The sequence below is a fragment of the Thunnus maccoyii genome, chromosome 13 (genome assembly GCF_910596095.1).
Source record: "Thunnus maccoyii chromosome 13, fThuMac1.1, whole genome shotgun sequence".
NCBI lineage: Eukaryota > Metazoa > Chordata > Actinopteri > Scombriformes > Scombridae > Thunnus > Thunnus maccoyii.
In genome coordinates this window covers 10,979,902-11,002,075 of record NC_056545.1, presented here as the reverse complement: position 1 = coordinate 11,002,075, position 22,174 = coordinate 10,979,902, and the positions used below count along the sequence as shown (strand labels likewise).

General features: G+C 41.5%; 1 protein-coding gene across 1 annotated transcript in view; it reads left to right on the top strand.

Annotated features, from left to right (window-relative positions):
* The first annotated feature begins 8,524 nt into the window (after positions 1-8,524).
* Positions 8,525-22,174, top strand: part of jade2 (jade family PHD finger 2) — a 202,749-nt gene continuing 189,099 nt past the window's right edge. The window contains exon 1 of the mRNA XM_042431559.1: positions 8,525-9,292. The gene's annotated coding sequence lies outside the window, so the exon portion shown is untranslated. The remainder of the gene's footprint in view (positions 9,293-22,174) is intronic.

The following is a 22,174-nucleotide window of genomic DNA, read 5'->3' as shown; positions in this document are numbered from 1 at the left end:
ATTAAAACATTTGGATGTAATCTTTTGAAATTGAGCAACATTGGCTGTAGACTGTCGGTGGGCTAACACAGCTTTAGACTTTCTCAGGTTTCTGCCTCATCCTCTAGCTTGATCTATGTGTGATTCTTGCTTTGCCAGAACATATAAAATTCACAGAGCAGGTACTGAGATGTTGAAATGTCTCCGGCACACACACACACACACACACACACACACACACACACACACACACACTTTCATTTTTCTGCTTTCTTCTCCCTTGACCGGCGGCTCTCTCTGCACTTGACCAGCCCGCCAGGAATATGATCAGTGAGAAACTGGACTTTTAACCTTCAGTCTATGTAAAGAGGCTTATAGACAGTCAGTCAGGCTCACAGATATGCACAAACACATGAACACACACACACACACGCACACACACACACACACACATGCAGCCTCTCTCCATGCTCTCTTCACAGATGTGTGCACAAACCCCTGCAAGATTTTCTTTTCCTTCTAACTTTCGCTCATTCACGCACACACAGCAGAGCGGAGGATTTGGGACTTGTTTTGACATGAAGTCATTGATATGCAGAGGGATTTCAGAGGAGGCAAGCCAACATGAAGTCTGACGGACAGACAGACAGACAGAAAGGCAGACCAGCTCATTGCTCTGTTGTTGGTTTTGTTTCCACAACGCAGTAAGAACTAATTTCACTGTAAATGACTGTCAAAAATGTCTGAAGACTGCCATTATAACAGCCAGATACATGTCTAAAGGAATAGAATAAAGGTATCGGCCTCAATGATTTGCTGTGAACTCAAAATGAATTTGCTTTGCGTTAAATTGAAAGAATTAAGAAGATGTTTCTCTGTAAAATCATGTATTAACAGTCATCTGTATATCCTGCATTGAAATAAATGAACAAAAGCAGAGGGTCTGTCAAAGAGAAAGACTTATTCATATTTTAAACCAGCAGAATGGAAACCAAAGTCCCCACATGCAATCTATTGAGAAGATGATTAAAATGATCCATTTGTTTTTCATTGTTATCCTTATTACAGTAATCTAAAGGAGCTGTGCATAATAAGCATGGAGGTAGTTAAATTAGACACATACATAGCAAAGGTAACCTCATACATGCAAAATAGATTATGTAAAAACATCTGGTTCATAAAAGAAAAACAAGAGGCTTATAACAGCCTCACAATCTCACGAGATTGAACTCCTGACACCTTAATTTCACAGCGATTTCAAAGGAATAGCAGAGACGAAGCCAAAGAAAGACTCAGCAGGTTGGAACAACGGTCAGACATGCAGTGATGAAATAATGTCTGGGCAGATCAGGACAGGATTTTCGTGAATGTGCAACCTAACAGATTCAGTGAAGATCAAGAGCAGATCAGAGGGGACTGTCTTACCTTTATACCTCTACTGCGTTTATTCTCTGCAACATACAGCAAAGAGAAGGAGCTCAAGAAGTGACACTTAACGATTTATCCAGACACCAAACTCCAGACTGCTATTGTAAAGTAGCCACTATTAGACAGGTGTGATTTCACTGGTAAGCTCCAGACATGGATATCCAGGAAAGAATTTGTGTTACTGTGTAAAATACAGTGATTCTGGCCAAAGAAAAACTATTTTTTAAGCATCTAATCATCAATTTTAACTCTCTTTTAAAACGTTGCCCAAACAGAAAAGTTTGAATCTCAGCGTAGTCAGGTTTCTCTAGTTTAACAACAAATTCTGTTTTCAATAGGTTTTTTTTTTCATGGATGACATTTCAACATGTCACAGTAGGGGGAAAAAAATAGGTGTAAATTGCTATGGAATAAAATGAATGATGGCTGGATACCATTTATCTGCTTGTGCATGCTGGCTCACTGTCATAGCTTACTGGGACCGCCATTGTTAACGTTATAAGTAACACCTGCGCTTTTCCTGCTATGACAAATCGATAATGTCTGCTGTGACAAAGGTTAATACTCAAGCAAACAAAACACTACAGGAAATATATTTGTATCTTTAAAAAAAAAAAAAAAAAAAGCACTTTATGATTAATCAGTCAGACTGGAACCTTGATTGTTTCTGTTGGCTTTGTCTGAAGAATAACTAAGTCGAAAAATCCTGTTGGTTTTCAACATATTCCCTCTCTGCCTCGTGAACAGATGTTTCAGCTTCACCCTGTTTTCCATGGAGCACCAAGCGTTGTAATTCTATTTCCACGCAGTGTCAGTTTACTATAAGTGGTTACAAAACTTCTTCCCAACAGGCCGTACTCTCCTGATGCCTTGAATCGAGTGTTTTACTATCCAGCACCACAGAGCAGAGAGACATGAACAAACTCGGTTAACACAGGAACATGATGCTTTCTGAATCTTCCCCTCTGCACGCTACAGACACACAACCAAAAGCCTTACAACACAATATTCCTTGGACATGAATATTTTAGGTGGACATATATGCATATATGTACACGCACACATTTTATACTTGGTGGTGGAAGAAGTATTCAGATCCTTTACTTAAGTTAGAGTACCAATACAGCAATGTAAAAATACTCCATTACAAGTAAAGGTCCTGCATGAAAAACCACACTTTAGCAAAAGAACTATTAGAAGTATAAGCAGCAAAATGTACTTACGGTATTAAAGTAAAAGTACTCATTTCATCCCTCTGACTGATATATTATTATATATGACATCATTAGATTATTAATACTGAATCACCAGTATTAGAGCAGCATGTTACTGTTGTAGCTGCTGGAGGTGGAGTTAGTCTCAAATACTTTATATACAGTTAGCTAGTTTAGTCCAGTGGTTCCCAGCCTAGGGGTCGGGCCCCTCCAAAAGGTCAGCAGATAAATCTGAGGGGTCGTGAGATGACTAATGGGAGAGGAAAGAAGAAAAAACAAAAGTTCTGAAACACAAATACGTTTTCAGTGTTTGGACTTTTTCTCTAATCTTTGATTTTTGGTGAAATATTGGATCATTTGAACATTTATTGAAATGAAACCATGTGAGAAGTTTAGAGGGAAAAATCACTATTTGGTGCAGCTGTTAACAACTCATAGACATGTGAAATGTGACCCCGACTACACACTGCTTTTTGTAAGACGTCAAAAAGCCAAAAAGGTTGGAAACCACTGGTTTCATCTTTAACAATGTGTTGTATTTTAAAAGCTTGTTATTTTATCCATTGTGTCAAATCTTCATCTGAAAAGTAACTAAAGCTGTCGAATAAATGTAGTGGAGAAGAAAGTACAATATTTCCCTCTGTAGTGTAATGACGTGGAAGTATAAAGTAGCATAAAATGGAAATACTCAAGTCAGATACAAGTAACTCAACATTCTACTTAAGTACATGTACTTGAGTAGATGTACTTGGTTACTTTCAAGCACTGTATACTGCAGTACTGTACAGAACCCTCTAACCCTCTTACATTAACACTAAATCCCAACCCTTAACCAGTTTCTGTAAGAAGTATGTCCCATTAAATGTTCTCGCCTCAGACATTTTTTCTCTGTTTTCTTTACTCATGAGTCAGTCCTCATAAGTACAGAAAGACAGGAAAACACACAAGTAAGCACACATAAAAATGCACTTTCACCTCCTCTCAAATTCCCCCTGAGGAAAACCACCAGTGGCACTCTCGGGTATGTTAGATTTTGGGCCGCCTCCAAGTCATACAAGTCGCCGCTTTATTGAGTGAACTAACCCATTAAGTTTATGGCCCCGCTCTCTCCCTCTCACTCAGCCTGAAATATACACTGATGCTGAAATAATACACTGCGTTCCAGGCTGCTTTGGCAGACAGTAACTCTTGATGAGTCACCTAATGTGTGCTTACTCAGGAGAAAATTATAATTGGGAAACACACAGACAACAGGTAGCCCTTTCAGCCGGAGAACTGGGGGAGCACCAGCGAGAAGGGATTAACTCACTCTGTGAAGTGTCTGTGGATACCAAGGTCACTGTGAGAAGAACGGGACATGCAGGAAAGAAGTTTGTTAGATTATTATAAAGGTTATTTGCAGAGTGTGATTTTCCACGTACAGAGTCAACTTTCAATGAGCTTGCAAAAGCTGACGCAGATTGTGTTGAAAAGTAAACAACCAGGAGGCAATTAAAGTTTCTTTCTTTTTTTTTTCAAATCAGATATAGATTTTTTCTTGGTAATTTTATTAATTTTTTTTTCCTGCAGTCAGTTTTATTTGCTGCTTTTGTCCTCTGCATATTTTGGAGGCATGCTGAAAGGTGTGCTTATAGTTAGCCAAGCTTCCCAAGAAAAAATGATGGCATCAGTCGTTTCAACAAACAAGTTTTGTGTTTCAGTTTTAAGTTTCTCCTCCTTCTGCACTGATATATGTAGAATTTCAATCTTTAGAGACCATCCTGGTTAAATAAAGGTAAAAAAAAAGTCAAATTTCAAATCTGTGTAGCTTCATTTTACACTAGATGTCTACACTAAGGCTAATCATTGTAAAATTGATCAATAGGAAATGTAATTCTGGTTGCAGTGTTACAGCTTTACTTTCCAGATCAATAGTATGTATTAAAATACATTTTAAAATAAATTTTGATTACAGCCTTCTGCTATTTTAGTTGTGAGCATTAGCATGTAGGAGGTAAAGCAGGTAAACTAGCTCATCCCCACCGAGGGACTGAAAACAACAAATCTTTTGAATGAAAAAAAAAAACTTATACTTACTTTAGATCACTAAAGCAGGATGAGCATTTGTGAAACTTGTTGGAAAATGCATCGTAGTTTGCCACAGGACTATGAGAATTAGGCTACACTTGACATTGCATTGACTTTAGTTCCCACAAAGGAGGGGTGCTTCAACATTTTAGGCTTGGGACCCAAGTGATAAATGTAGTCTGTCACCCTGGGACCCAGACTAATTAAAACTAGTGCTCTTGACATGTAGGGAGGCTGGGGCGGTAGGGCCTGCCAGCTATTTCAGGTCCTTAATCCTGACCCGTTGTTTAAAAAACTAGGATATATACCCGACTATTGGCCTAATTGCAGTTGACATGGATATCGGGGCCATGATACAGTGCGTGCACCTCCGCAAGTCAGTAATATCCCCACAACCGCTCCATTGTAGCACCAACATACAGCTGCCTCTAGAGGAATACTGTCATCTCTGTTGTTCACATATTGATCTTATTTCCTGGAATGTGTGGTTATGAAAATCAAATGCAACCTACGTATGTCATGGAAAAATAGTGTAATGTTGGCTGCTGTGTATGTGTGTGTGTGTGTGTGTGTTTGTGTGTGTGTGTGTGTGTATATGTGTATGTGTGGTGGGAGGGTGTTCATGATTGACATCACCAGCAAGTTAACTGACAGAGTTTGTTGAAGACTTTGTGTCTCGAGAGTAACCAAAGAAGAATGAAAATAAAAAGACATAAGTGTTTGAAACTAATTAACTAGACGTTAGATCTCCAAACCAAGTAGACTCCAAAGTTTCAACGTGACGAAGGGAATTAAACTCGAGAAGAATCACAAATTTTGTATTTGTCCTTTGTGCTTTTTGACATATAGGACTATGAATCACAATGCTTTATTAATAACATCCTGGCTTTTTTTGTTCTAAAATTAAAGGTATCTTAAAGTCAAAGTTGTTGAAGGAATCCAGAGATGTAAAAATACAAATTACGTTCTAACAAAGCAAAGTTTCTGAACATTTTGAAGGATGTATAACCAATCAATTGATTACTGAACTGCAGCATGCACAACAAACATGGTGAATTAAGCTAATTATTTAGTTAATGTTAGTGGTGAATTGTCCATTTCGATGACCGTTATCAACATTTTAGCTTAATTTAAACATGTTTTACCAAGAAAATGGCATAAATAGCATCTGCTTTTATAACTATCATGCTGTTCATGACTGACACTACCACCATGGTAGGCGCCTGACCGATTTTGTTGAAGATTTTGTGTCCATTGAGTAACAAAAGAAGAAGGAAAATAAAAAGACAAAACAGTTTCAAAACATTTGAAACTAATTAAGTAGACGAGAGAACTCCAAACCAAATAGACTCCTGGCTAACATCCTGGCTTTTTTTTTTGGTCTAAAATCAAAAGTATCTCCAAGGAAAAGTTGTTGAAAGAATTCAGAGATGGAAAAAGACAAATTATATCCTAGCAAAGCAAATTTTCTTAACATTTTGGAACATTTATAACCAAACTATTCAAAACTTAATTGCACAGTGGACCTCACTGAACTACAGCAGGCACAAGCTAATTATTTACTTAATGTCAATGGTGAATTATCCATTTTGATAACAGTCATAAAACATTTTACTAAATCTTCATATAATAATAATTATAATACATTTTATTCATAAAACACTTTTCAAGGTACTCAAAGATGATTTACAAAAGTTAAAAGGATCATAAAAAAACAAAAAAAACCCAACACACTTAAAGCAGAAGGTAAATATGTCTTGTTTTGTTTGACCAACGATCCAAACCCCAAAGAAAATCAGATTACCATCATGTTTGACAAAGAAAAGCATTAAATCATCACATTTGAGTAGCTGAAACCAGCAAATATTTGTTCATTTTTGCTTAAAAAAACGACTTAAACGATTATTCGATTATCAAAATAGTTGCAGATTCATTTTCTATCGATCGACTAATTGATTAATTGACTAATCGTTACAGCTCTACATTAGTTACTAATACAAATGTCTTAAAATGTGTGTGTTTAATGATTAATTGATGAGCTACACGTGGCACCTTTAACCATGTATCGGTAATACTCTGCTGCTGTAAACCTCATCCATCTGGTGCACCCAGCAGATTAAACAAACTACAACTACTATTTGACCCAGATCTGGGTGGATCTACTTCCTAAATAAACAATGGGTGCATCTCATCAGCCAGGAAATTGCATTAGCACACATTAAAAACGATCACGGAGAGGGTCACAGGCTGTTTCCTGGGGGGGTGAGGGGGGGAGACGGGACGACACACTATCTACCTGTGTTATGTGGAGGAAAAGGAGGGGAGGACACACTGTGGGATGCTGCTGTTGCATTTGAATGTGTGCCAGAGAAATCCCTCCTCTGTGTCCTTCACCACCTCATTTCACTTTGTGCAAAACAGCATCACACCCTCTTTTCCTCTTCCACACCCCCCCCCCCCCCCCCCCCCCCGCTCCCCCTCCTCTCTCTCTCCACTATCTGAGTGACACCTGATACAGCTGATATGAGCATTTGTGCACCTGACATCCTTGCATTGTGTGCGTGTTCATGTGCTTGCAGGTCTGTGTCTTTGATAAGGGTAGAATTGTCCCATTTGCTCATCTGAGTGACCTTAATTTCAGCATGCCTCCTGGCTCTGCAGACATTTTAGAAACCAAAAAAAAAAAAGCACGGACGAAGACGAATAACAACAGTTGAGTCTGCTGTCTGTCGCTGCAGAGATGCAGAGTTAAAAGCTGCACATACTTACTGAGACGGGGGAATTTTCATGGAAGATGGATTTGTTTGTATGCACTCCGCTTGTTATTAAAGCAAACTTTGGAGAAAGTATAGGAAAACGTTGTTCTGCTTGACAACAGTCAGAGGACAGTGATTTAGAGGCAGTGGAGGGTAGTAGATTACACATTGATCAAGCACCCTCCTCATCTTTAAATATAGATTTTAGAGAAAATGTGAGGGAAGGTAATTTACTTGCCAACCATTCCCCTTTGGATCACTATGAGCAAATCAATCACTGGTGGAGAGATATTATCACTTACAGTAAAGTGCAACTACAGGCCTTCACTTTGAACTGAAGCTCCATGCTGCCAATTATCTTGACAGCAGTGATAATGGCGATGATGAGGTTGAAGGATCCCCTTTAAAAAAAAAAATGGTGAGAGGGATTGAAATGGAAAAGGTAGCTACTATAAATCACAAGATGTGGATGAGTTTGAATTCTACATAAAATCCTTCAGACATAAAGAAATTCAGTCACATGTCACTCATGTGCCTTTATCTTTAGACATAAGGGCATCATTTTAAGTGATTTTAAGGTGACATAAAAAAAAACAGCCTACAGTTATCTTTTGAAAACTTTTATCATATGCAGATATTGCTAAAATCTATCCACATTTCCTATTTGTGCAGTTAAATTCATTCCCTTTTGGAGCCTACAATAAATTTTATTTTATTCAATTGAACTGGTGGTTCTTTGTTTTATGATAATTGCTGGTAAGAAGTCAGACACCAGATTAATCTTTTTAATGCCAACACTTCTCCCCTCACAGTGAGTTTGTATGCCTGGCAGAGAATTGGCAGGTGAAGGTTCAATCCCCATCCTCTCCTCTCCGAGGCGCAGTAATCTAGCATTTCTCAGAGTAGGAAGTGCAGTTTGCGGTAACAGTGAATTGAAAGTACGCCATAAATATGGCGCCAAAAGAGTTTTCAAGCCGATGATAAGAGCTGAGAGATTTTTCCTCCGTGTTGTCTTTTTTTTTTTTTTTTTCTCTGGGGGGTAGGTGAGGGGGGGGGGGGGGGGGGAAGAGGTTGCAAGACAAGACCCGCCTGTGCATTTGTGCAGAGCGGTGTGCACCGGGCAGAGGAGTGGGGAGCGAGGCGAGGCAGTGAAGACGGCGGAGAGCCCAATGTTTTATTTTTGAAGGAGGGACGTTGCGAAACTGGCTTGCAATCTTTTCTGACTCATCGTTTGGAAATAAAGCATCCTTTTCTTTTTTTTTTTTTTTTTTTTGCACCCTTCCTCCTCCTCCTTCTCCTGGTGATTCTTCCGTCCCCTCCTTCCCGTACCGCTGGCACTGGAGAGGAAAACACAGTCGGATTTTGACACCACGTTTGGGGCTGCTTTTGCAAAATGCGACATGCTTTCCTGTGAGCGGTATGTTGTGCGCACCTCGCAGCCTGCTGCTACACCGTGAACAGCAGCAGGACCAGCGGCGGCACCGCTCCGTTTGTTGGTATTGACTTGTAAAAAAAAGGCTGCAACTCAAGTCTGGCTGCCCACTTTTGGATTTTATTTCGGATTTGGACTCGGCCGTCGGTCTTTGCAGAGCTGACGCGCTGTCAACACGCACCGTGAAGCGGAGGGGAAGGGACAGTCCTGTCACCCAACGTGGATCCACAGTCGGGGGGCTGTTTAGCAGCACTGCTAGCAGCCTGTCAGGGCACTGACTGGGCAAACTGAACTAGTGCTAAACCCACCACTGTAAAACTACATGTGCCTGGCTCCCAATGATCTCCTAATCTCTGGGAATCGCCCGCCGTCCAGGACTGAGGACGTCTCTGCACCCGAAGCTGACTGCGATCAAGGTAAAAAAAAAATCCCTGCTAAAAATACTACTAACACACGGATGAAAATGATAAAACCTAAAAGTGGGAGTGTTGCAGGACCTCTGAAGTCTACTTTGCAGCTGCCGCTAGTGCTATACCAGTGCTAGGCTAGCAGCAGGGCAGCGGCACTGTACGCACTTTTGCAGCGGGCTTGTCAGTAGACTGGATGGTGCATGTGGGTCAAGCCAAGGAGGGGTGCGCGTCGTTTTGTGTTTTGCGGTGATGAAAAGACAAATAACCCGGTTCAAGTCAACGCCTGTGCACGCGGAGAGATGTAATAAACCGGGTAAACTTGGCCATGTTGTGCTGCAAACGTAACGTGAACGCGCCCCCGGTGGGAATCAAGTGTGCGAGCGGGCAGTTGGAGAGTATCCAAGTGTGGCTATTTTTGCGCGTAATTGCAACAAATAGGCTCATTTGCAACAGTGCAGCGAGGAATGTGAGTTGTAACTTGCAGACGGACGTGAAGGCAGGAAAGCTGGAACACACACACACACACACGTATACACACATAAACACACATTCTAACATACATGTACAAACAGATATGGGGAGAGGATATGAGATGAAGTTGTGTGAGGGTTTGGTTGTGCTGCAGGTTTTTTGGGTGCAAGGTGGTGGCACCAAACGTTTACAGTTCCTGCAGGAATTGCAGGCTCCTTCAGTCCTCAGCAAATTGGGGGGAAAGGAAACCAGGGGGAGCAGCAGTATTGCTTTTAGGAAGGCTGAGCACGCAACCACACACATACGCGCGCGCACACACACATACACACATCAAGGAATTAGAGCAACTACTCTCTGCCTCCTTCACCCTCTCCTCCTCCTCCTCCTCCTCCTGCTTCGTGCTGTGCAGATCTAGCTGGCTTTAGAAGAGGGGGGAGTGGCTGTTGTTTACCTCCTCAAAGTCAGAGCTCTGTCTATCTGTATCCCTGGCATGGATGAGAGTAGCTGTTGCACCCTTACCTGGGAAAAAAAAAATCCCCCAGTAATAACAACAAAACCAGGACTTGACAGTGGTTGCAGATGCTGATGCCAGACGTCAGATGTGAGCAGTATTAATGGGGTGTAAGTGGGGCATTTGCTTCCAGTGTGATTTTCAGCAGCGCGTTGTGGCCACCTACACTTCATAATTGCCTGGAGAACCTCTAAAGAATATTCCGTCTGCCAATTAGTGCTGATCATTAACGGATGGTGCAATTTATCCAGATTTTCTTTTTAATTTTTTGATGGCACATGTGAGGCTGAGCTGGCTCCAGTCTTGAATCAATTAAGCTGGAATCGTCTGGGGACTTGTTAAATGTTCCCAGTTGTGACAGCAGACCCCCCCCACCCCTCCACCCCTCCACCCCTCCTCCCCACCCCCCTCACCCCACTCCACTCTCCCCCACCATCACCATCACACACACACACACACACACACAAGCGCACACCACACGCACACGGCATCGTCATCATCACGCACAAGTACCAACAACTCTCAGTGTGCCTCTCGCTCACTCTAAACACATATTCAAGATGCTCGTCGAACTCGCTCTTGACAAACTCTCTCTGTCTTACACACACACATACACACACAAACACACAAACACACACAGACAGAACCCTTCTCCCGCTGGGTATGAAACCGGAGATGAGTCATGGTGTGTGGGGGCATAACAACTCTCTCTATCCCTCAATCCCCCCCTCTCTGTCTTTCATATCTTCCCTGATGCAGTGCTATCTTGTTCTCTCTCTTCCTCTCTCTCTCTCTTTCTCCCCTTCTGTCTTTCACCATCCCCTCCCTCAAGGCTTGCCTCTCTCGCTTATAGACAGTGGTTGTTTACAAGGCAAGTGAGCAGGGATGAGAGCTGTTTTCATTTTGCATTTGCTTTTTTTTTTTTTTTTGCTTTTTTTGACAACATCCATCCAGCCCGTCGTCCATCTCTCAATCTCTCCTCCCTTCATCTCATCCATCGCTCCCTTCATCTCATCCATTGCTCCCTTTCTTCTTCTTTCTTTCCTTTCCATCCATCCACTGCGCCGTTCCTCCCCGACCTTTTATCCATCCCTCCATCTTTTTCCCTCATCATCCCCTCATCATTTCGCAATCAACATTTCACTGATTTCTCTGTCAAGTCTTACTTAAGAGCACAGCCAGGAGGAATGTGTGTGTGTGTGTCTGTGTGTGTGTGTGTGTGTCCATATGTACAGTAAATCATGTGAAACCCGAGCACGCAGACCCTTCAAGCCTCACATGTGTACATACACACACGTGTGTGTGGGCAGGGGCCTAGCGTAGCGTGTGTGTGTGCACTTGTATTTGTCTGTGCTGCGTTAAGCGCTGAGCTCTGATTGGATGGAAAAGGGGGTAAGGACCCCCACGTGGTGCGTTACATCGCATTAGCAGCTACGTAGTGAAGAGGAGGAGGAGGAAGAGGAGGGATGTTGTTCATGAATGGACCGCCGACGTCACGCAAACTGTACCCTCAATCCCTCACAGGCACACGCATGCATGCCTTCCCATGTGCACATACATGTTTTTACACACATAGCTAAAGAGGGCTGCAGGGCAAATGAGTCTGTGTGTGATTCAGAAAGACGTGTCAGATAAGGATAGGAACCAACTGAGCTGAGGGATTTATGTGTGTCTGTGTGTGTGTGTGTGTAGCTGCCTGCAGGCGTGTTGGCTAGCTGTCATGTCACCAGCTCTCTGCTGTGCTCTGCTTACTAACTAACTAACCAGCATGTCGGCCACAAGGGTATTACTACTAGCTGAGGAGGATTTGTGTGTGTGTGTGTGTGTGTGTGTGTGTGTGTGAGTGTGTGTGTGTGTGTGTGTTCTTGTTGATGTGTAGTTCCCTATTTGCTGTGATTGTGTGTGTTAAGAAGAGCCTGATATTGGTTTTCTGATATTGATGCTGATGATTCAGAATCAGAATTTCTGCTGATTGATAGATATATTTGCCACATAAATATTGTCTTTTTTTCAAAATTTCTTTCAGACTTTTCTCTCTTTAAGGAATGTCTTGAATGATGAAAAAATGACCTTGATCAAGACAGAATAAGAAAGGCAAAAATAAGCATTAAAATGTTTTCTCAGACTTGATTGATTATCTTTAATAAAGGAAGTTACAGTTACTTGTACTGTAACAGAACAGCTGTTCTTATTTTTAAGTTTAAAGACTGTGAGAACTTTTATTACACTTACAGTATGTGTTTAAATAGAGCTGGAACAATTAGTTGATTGATCAACTACTCGGTCAACAAAATTGATCTGCAACTATTTTTGATAATCGAATAACCGTCTGAGTCATTTTTAAAGCTAAAATCTCAAATATTTACTACTTCCAGTTTCTCTGATGTGAGGATTTGATACTTCTCTTTGTCATAAATGATGATAGACTGAATATCTTTGAAGATGTCACCACAGGCTGGATCAAACGCTCCAGGCTAAGGCTTCACCATACTGGAAAAAACTGATATTGTGATATATTTTTTTTCCAGTGATATACATATATAATATATATTGCGATATGAGAAAATACAGGACATTTCACAAGATGCATGGTGTGTTACACATGTACAGATATACAATTAACAACTATAATTTCCATCATTTAGGTACATTTAGGAGTCTATCCTCCTCTAACAAAACAAAACCCCCCTCCTACTTCCACCACACTTGGTTCAGCCCTCTGCCACCCCTCCCGAAATCAGCTTGGACTCCTCCACTTTCGGTTTCATGTACAGTATGGGACTCTGACACCAGTGTGGACAAGTAGAGAGAGAGAACAGGTGGAGAGGTATTTGGGGGGAAAACAACACATGTTTCTTAATAAACTTTACAAATGGATTTATGTGTCACAGTTGTGTTATTTACATGTAATCTACCGTTTCCAACCATGTTAAAACGTACGTTTAATCTGCGTGGCAGAAGATAAACAGGCCTCCCGGCGCGGCTGAGGATGGTAAAACTCTCAAACTCAAGCAACAAACAGATTTATCTGTATAAGATAAATCTATATAAGATGTAAATACAGACAGATCTGGATACTGCAAGTTGTGTGTGTGTGTGTGTGTGTGTGTTAAACATTTCCTACATTAAGACACAGACCAGCCTCGTGACAATAACTGTTTAACTTTTAACCAGCGCCAGGATGAAGTGCAGCTATTAACAGGAATACACGTACCGAACGCCTGCTTCTAGATCCAGGCGACATTATCTGTGACAGTAGCTGCGTCACGTGCGTGTTTACAGGCAGACTCTGCTGCATGCATAGCGATCAGGTCACTATGTGCTCTGGTGAATGGTGCACTTGATCAGTTTATCACACAAAACAAAACAGACAGCGCTTGTTTTCAGGTTGCGGTAGGCGACTGACGGGGACTGCTTTGGTTGTTTGATAAGTTGATGAAGTGCATCCCTTTTCACCAGAGCACAACGGGAACTGATCAAACTCTGTGTATCCAAGAACCCTTAAATCAGACTCAATGATGTGATATCAGGTGGACTTTTCTCATAGATTTCTTGTGAGTTTTGTTTCAAGCAGCAAAAAAGTTGTAGCATGACGTGTCTGGGTTTATTCGCCTTAGTTGACATTGTGCGTCCTGCAATATGACTGGTGCACATGCGCACAATGACATGTTTTTACACAGTAGCCAGTGTATATTTTGTCAGTGTTGCTCTCGGTGGACGACCCTGTTGTGACCTAGAACCTCATTAGCGGTGAGTGTGTACATGCTAACCTGCTGTTCAGTGGGCAACAGATGACGTCAGACTTCGGGGTGGGGGCGGGGGGGGGGCACTGTGACTCAACCTTGTTTTGTCAAGGATAATCGCAAAGTATGCACACCTGCACACATCGCTGTCGAAAAAGGAAAATAGGAGACATATTTTAAAGAAAGATTTTGCAGGGGTAATCGGAAAAGCGCTTCATAATAACTCTTCGTCCTGCAAAACCTGTCCCTCGCTCACTGATTAAGAGCAGTGTGAACGTTCTGGTGCGGCAGATGGTTTTTTTTGATGATCCTTTTTTTTTTTTTTTGTCATAGTTCACAGAAAAGTCCTATGTTGTTACCACAAAGTTGATATAATTAGATCAGGGCTCGCTGAGCTCATGTTTCGTTTCCGTTATACTTATATTATGCATTTTCATTTCCCCTTAGTAAATGACACATTAACAGCAGTCATCAGACACATACGTGTTCCCATGTTATTTGTAGAGTGTTGATTGTTTTAAGTTATTCTTCAAGCATAAAAGCCACTTTTTCTGGTTCCAGCTTCAAATGTGAGGATTTTTTTTAAACATCTATAGACCCAATTGTTTATTGATTAGTCAAAATGGACAATAAGTTATTAGTTGCAGTCCAAGAGTATCTTTATTGAATCAAATCAGTATTGCGGTATTGGTGTTTCTCTCTTTGGAACATCCACTCGCCTTAAGGTGGTAGCCATCTTTATTATGTCATCATTTTTGCCTGAATGTGGCTAAATGCACTGTTGCTTTCACCCTCCTGAGTTTCTGAATCTCTGCTGGACATAAACGGCCATAGTTTGATGAAACTTTAGTACGTTAGACACACTAAGGCAGACAGTGGAAAAGTAGATGTTTTGATACTTAATCGGTGATGTCATTTCTACCTGAAACGATTCTCCCATTTCTACAGCCACCCACACAAGTGTTGTTTTCCTCTTAATCTACCTGATAAGATCTGTTCTCTGTGTGAGTGAGTACAGATTGTGCTTGACTGATATCTTCTTGACTTTCCTGTTTTGTCGCACCTTTCACGCCGGGACAACTTACACATTAATCTTCCTAATTGGTACGTCGAGTCTGGTGACCTCATGTAATTCCCAGCATATCTCCACCCGTGATCAACCTACGTAGATGTCTAATCAACTGAAAGCCGTGTAGGTGTTTTTATCATCTCAGAAATCAGTCTAGGGCTGCAACTACTGATTATTTTCATTATACGTTAATCTTCAGGTTATTCTCAATTAATCAATTAGTTGTTTTGTCCATAAAATGTCAGAAAATGGTGAAAAATGTTGACCGCTGTTTCCCAGAGCCCAAGATGACGTCCTTAAATGTTTTCTTTGGTCCCGTCCAACGGTCCGCAACCCAAATATATCCGGTCACATAAGACTAAAGAGAGCAGAAAATATTCACATTTGAGAAGCTGGAATCCGAGTCTTTGGGTGTTTTTTTTCTTCAAAAATGACTCCAAAGTATTAATCAATTATCAAAATTGTCGGCAATTTATTTAATAGTTGGCAACTAACGATTAGTCAACTAATCTTTGCAGCTCTAAATCAATCTGAGAGAAATCTGACTTTGTTAAATGAGTCATTTTAAAGTGTAGGCTGTGCTCCAGAAACACTGGTTTAAAATTTGTAATTATCCATTAGACAGACACTTAAATGTCGGACTATTCTCTCTCTCTCTCTCTCTCTCTCTCTCTCTGCCTGCCTGCTACCTCCTACTCTTCTGTTGTGGAAAAATAAAAAGTCTGAAGGCTGTAAGCACGTTGATGGACAGGCTGACAGATGCTGCCTGAGCTCCTGATGGGAAGGGTTTCAGGGGTGTGTGTGTTTTGTAGGGAGAGAGACAGACAGAGAGAGAGAGAGAGAGAGAGAGAGAGAGAGAGAGAGAGAGAGAGAGGCGAGTAAACAACAGACAGAAACAGTATGTCAGACCTTTTCTTTGCTGTTTGAACATCCGGCAAACCAGGATGGAAATGAGCCTCTGATTCACTGTGCCATCCTTGAAGATTTCATTTGCGTTTTAATACATATTTTAAAGCCATCAGTTACATCAAAATGAATAAAAGTAGCCGGGAAAGCTGAGGTTCGGAGGGAAGGAGGTGGCGGGTTTTTATATATTTTTTGCCTTTTTCTCATATCAAAAAATGTGTGTTTGTTTGAGTTTTAAGGCCTGGAAAAGAGCTTAGAGACAAAGTTTGCAGATGGATAATAAATAATACAGTTTGATTTTGTAGAGAAGTGGAACTGTGGGAAAAGGAAGAAATGAGGAAGGAAGGTGGTGGCGAGGTGTGGAGGGGAGATAGCTGGGAGTAGAAGAAAAGCAACAAAGGAGAAGGCGAAGAAGGTGAAGCCAGCGGGGACGGGAGGGAGTGAGGTAGAGGAGGAGGAGGAGGTGTAGGGAGGGAAGGATGAAGGATGACAGGAGGGGTGGAGGAGGAGGAGGAGGTGCAGGTAGACAAATGGGGGGTGGCAGTCGGGGTCGCCGGTAGTGGAGGGCAGAGTGCTCATCCTCCATCCCTCCTTTCCTCCCTTTCCAGGAGCTAATGAACTCCTGATGGCAGTGGAGACAGGAGGGATGGATCAATCCTGCATCTCTGTCTGTGTTTCTTTCTCCCTGCCTCCCTCCCTCCTCCCACCTGTCCTCCCCTCTTCTCTCTCCCTCTCTCTCTCTGTCTGTCTCTCTCTCACTCTCTCTCTCTCTCTCTCCTCCCGGGTTTTTGGCAAGGCCCCAGCCTCTCTGGCTCCGACTCACCTCCTTCATTGTTTGTCAGCAGATTTCAGGAGATGGAGCGGGAGGCTTAGTTAGAAAATTATTTGGACCTCAGCCTCTTCCTTCTTTTTTTTTTATTCGTTTCTTCTCTCTCTCTCTCTATCCCTCTCTCTCTCTCTCTTTTTTTTTTTTCTGTTTTCCACTCTCTCATCCCTGCTCCCATAATGCAGCGGCAGCAGCAGGAGCAGTGGCAGCATCAATAAATATTGTGTTAATGTTCTGGTGGCTGGAGCCAGCAAGGTGATAAAGGAAATCTATTTGGTTTCTGTGGCTCGTTTGTTTGGCCCGACGCCTCTCTGGTTGGTGTGCATATGTGTGTGTGTGTGTGTGTGTACATATTGCGTACCAATATACAATATGTGCATGTCAGGTGTAGGACACAGTGTCTTCCTTAATTCTTTTTTATTCTCCTGACGTCTGTTCACCCCCTTACTTGTTCCTTCACTCGTCCTTCCCAACCTTGTTCCTTCCTCTGTCCTTTTTCTTACTTGATTTCTTCCTGAAGTTGCTCTCACTGTTGCATTGAAACAAATTCCCTAAAGGATCCGATTCTTATTCTTTACGCTCAGCAGCATGAGGACACTGCTCAACAATATTGAGAACCAGCTACTGTAAAATAATAGTCCTGTAATAGTTCCTTAAAGTATAATACAAGGAAGCAGCTCACTGTATGGCTCTGTAATTCAGGAAACAAAGCAGTTTGTCGAACATGTCGTCTGACCACGTATGAAGGCAAAAACTTGTTTACTCTTGTTTCTTAAAGCCACAGTTGGGCGGGGTGAAAAGCCTCCTGTCATAACAAAGTTCAATATAGTGATAGTTCTGATCCAGATTACGGCGCACGTTTTTTGGACAATCTTTCCTCCAAGGGCCTCAGTCGTTGCATAACGTGAGTTCGAGCGCGTGATCGTGGTTACAAAAGTTATACCGACTTTTGAGAGATGTGTGTGGGTGGGCTGTCGGACCATCTGACAAGCACTTCGGTTGAAGCGTACTGTCTGACGCCTTTAGTGCTCTTTAAAGGGCAGGGATATTTGAATGTTCTGCATTGTGGTTGGATAAGGATATCTATATCATATCATAATCATGTTTGGTTTTTCTGCTTCAACGTTTAGCTGTGATTCAGTAGGTCAGTGTTCATAACTGCCACCTCTAGCTGTTGTCAAATAAAAAGGTTAAAACGTATAGAAATGACTTGAAAACTTGAAAGATTCACCTATTTCTCTTTAACATATTTGGAACTAAAAAGCAACTATCGTGGTTATAAAAAACAACACATTAAGAGTTTCTTCAAAAACTCAAACTTGCTTCATGAAGATAGATTTGTGGTAGTTCTTCCTCCGGCAGCATAAGAAAACAACAACAGCCATCTGTTTGGATTGTGATGATCATATTATTACATTCTTATTGGATGCATGTCCATGAAGGACCCATCGGAATAAGGTTTCAGGGACTTCAACATTCAGCAAACTCAGTACAGAGACAGATAGTTTAGAACACATGGTTTGCAGACATGAAACACTTGTAAATAAGGTTAATTTTCCAACGAGGTGGAAGCCAAATATTCAGCTGTTATTGCAACACCAAGCTAACACTAGTCTCATTTGCTTATTTTTGATTGAAAGATTTAAGTGCCTGAACAAAAATGGGACATTGTTATGCTTCCTGATTGAAATGTCAACACAAATGCCGCCTAAATAAAACCGTTCGGTGGTGATTGGAAGTTGTGACTCCTGACTGTCCTGTCAGTGGAGGCTTAAAACAAAAAAAATCCAATGTTACCAATCAGCCGCCTGTATTGAACCCCCCTCCCTGCCTAAACAGAGTACCTGTGGGGAAACACTGACATGTACAAGATGTTTCATTCGGGAATGATCTCTAACGTCTTTCAGTTTCCCTCAAGGACCAAAACTAGCTTCTGATCATTGTAAGTGTTCCTCCTTAAATCACGCTACAGCTAGCAGGGGGCATTTATTTTCGTGTTTCTGTGTTATTTTACACTTCACTTAAGGAAGCTTCGCTCCCCTGAGAGCAATACCAGAAAACTAATTCACTTTACAGAGACAACAGTTTTCTGTATTTGACATGAGGAGCGAGCTTCCTTCCATCCAGCGGATTCCCCGCGGAGTGTTCAGCGGGGGAGGGACCACCGGGAAGAGTGTTGATGGGAATGGTGATGGTGATATCAGCATCAGAGAGTGACTCATGACTGCTCCTAAGTGGATCTGAGTCTTCCAGTCAGTCAGAAGATGTTGGCGTGTGTGTGTGTGTGTGTGCGCGTGTGTATGTCGAGCATGTGTGTTATAGAGTGAGGTCGTTAGCACAACATTAAAGTTGCTGGCTGAGAAGTTAAGCACAGATGTATGCTGTGGGTTTTGTCTTTGCACAGTTTTATTAGTGGTTTTACACCTTTATGTTGCAGCTCAAGCTGTTTCGATGGGTTCTGATGCACAACAATTCATGTTTAGCAGCAGTAACCGGCTTTATTCTGCTTTCTTCTGCAATTTTCTCACTCCAAGAGAAGAGCATTTCACACATTTTAGGCTTCAACTAATAAATACTTTCATTACTTATTCATCTGTGGATTATTTTTCAATTGATTGATTAATTGTTTGGGCTCTTCAGTGTGAAAAATTGCCATCACAACATCTTTACATTGCTTGTTTTACCTGACCAACAATCCCAAAACTCTAAAAATACTCACTTTACAATAATGCAAACCAGAGAAAAGAAGCAAATCCTCACAATTGAGAAACAGGAACCCGATCGATCGGTCCGCTGCTTTTATCCATTCATGGTTCCCAGATGATGAATCCTAATTTTGACTTGACTAGACTTTGGTGATTCCCTGACTTCCTCTAGCACCACTGTGAAGTTAGCATTTGTGGTTTTGAGTAAAATGTTTCCACAGCTAGAAATTGTTTGCCATCTAATTTTGCAAATATTTTCATGAACCCCTCAGAATGAATCGTTATAACTTTTGTGATCCCGTAAATTTCCATCTTGTGCTGCCATCACTGTTTAAGCAAATGTGTGTTAACTTGCTAAAACACCAATCTAACATGGTGAAATGGCACCTGCTAAATATCAGCAGTTTAGCGTTTTGAGCGTCTTAGCATGCTAATGTTAGCGTTTAGCTCTAAGCACCGTCGTGTCTCACTTCAACCTCACAGAGCTGCTAGCGTAGCTGTAGACTCTCACATGCTCTCTATATGCTAATCATCATAGTATACTTTTTTTTTTTTGCAGAAAGTGTGCTAGAAATGAACCTACTGGATCGTTTTATACTTGCAGGAAAGGATTCTTGTTTTTCTGAGGCGTTCCCAGAGCTGTTTTGCCACTCTTCATTTTTACTTTTGTTTTGCTGTGAGCTCCTCCTCTATTTCTTTTGTGCATTGCATTGTGGGAGAATAGTGTCCGTCAACAGCACATTGAAAAATCAAGAGCTTTGTAGTCATGTAGTATGAATTTGGGACACAGCCTTTGTCTTGTTGCATGATAGAGGACTTAAATGATTAATGAATTCTCAAAATGACTCACAACTAATCTAACCGAGTAATTGATTGATTGACTGATAATATAATCACTAACACATTTCACTGAACTTTCACTTTCACTTACACTGGAACTGGAATTGATGTATAATCATACTTTCCCCTCTTGTGTGCTGCAGATGTCATGTTTGCCCGCAATATTAGCATTTTGGTGTCAAATACATCGCTGATGGGGAAAATCTTATTCGCACACTTTCAGTAACAAGTCTAAATCGGCGAAACCTGTCCCCAAATCTCTGTGTTTCATCTAGACAACACACACACACACACACACACACAAAAGAAAATCTTCCTCTTGAACTGTGAGGGTGTTGAAGGATGGATCCGTGCCTACTTTATCCATCCGCTGAAAGCGAGAGAAATGTGTGTGTGTGTGTGTGTGTGTGTGTGTGTATCTTTCATGTTTGGCTGTGTGAGTAGGTTGCTTTCGCACACCTGTTAGCATGGCCCTGATGAGGATGTTTGATGTATGTGATGTGTGTCAAATGTGTTTCTCTTTTTTCCTTCTTTTTTTTTTTTTTTCTCTTTCTTCCTGGCGAGCTCATGCATGTTTACAGTGCGCGTGTGCATGTCCGTGTTCGTGAGCACACGCGTGTTTGATGTTGAGGTAAATATTTGATACCTGACATCACACATCCATGCACACACGCAGGAATTCAAAGACGCGCACGCACACACACACACACACACACCCTGACATTTTGATTCTTTCAGCTCATTCATAATAGTTGCCCTATTTCTCCCTCTCTCTCATCAATCTGCCTCTCTGTCTCTTTCTCTCTGTTCTCTTTCTGCCTTATCTGTTTTTTCTCTCCATGGTCTCTCAACCTCACTTTATAAATCTGATTCTTTTTTTTTTTCATGCTCTTTCTCTCACTATACCTGTCAGACTCGCTGGTGTGAACCTCTCTCTCTCTCTCTCTCTCTCTCTCTCTCTCTCTCTCTCTCGCAGTGGTTGAAAGTAACTAAGTACATTTACTTTACTCGAGTATTTCCATTTAATCTACTTTATACGTCCACTCCACTACATCTCAGAGGCAAATATTGTACTTTCTACTCCACTAGATTTATTTGACAGCTTTAGTTACTTTTCAGATGAAGATTTGACACAATGGATAATATAACAAGCTTTTAAAATACAACACGTTGTTAAAGATGAAACCAGTGTTGACATCTTACAAAAAGCAGTGTGTAGTCGGGGTCACATTTCAGATGTCTATGAGTTGTTAACAGCTCCACCAAATAGTGATTTTGTCCCTCTAAACTTCTCACATGGTTTCATTTCAATAAATGTTCAAATGATCCAATATTTCAGCAAAAATCAAAGATTAGAGAAAAAGTCCAAAAACTGAAAATGTATTTGTGTATCCGAACTTTTGTTTTTTCTTCTTTCCTCTCCCATTAATCATCTCACGACCCCTCACATGTATCTGGTGACCCTTTGAAGGGGGCAAGGATTAGGATTTTCCTAAAAAAACAATGTATAGACTCATACAAAAGTAATCCCTCTCAATCATACCATGATCCCAAAACTTATGACCCACTAGAAGTGTGTTGCGGTGTCTGTATCTGCAGAGACCCTCCCCTCCGCCTGTATGTACTTATTTTGGTGTGTTTGGGACATTTCTGGGCGTCAACTTTTAGGCAGTGGGTGTGCAGCCACCCTCAGCCAATAACAGCACGCAGGGTGTGAGGGCCGGACTCTATAAAGACGTAGCGTCACAGAGCGTCATTCTGGTGTCTTCCAGCCGGGGAGGCCAACTTTGATTGTTGTGTTTACAAACTGCAGCCAA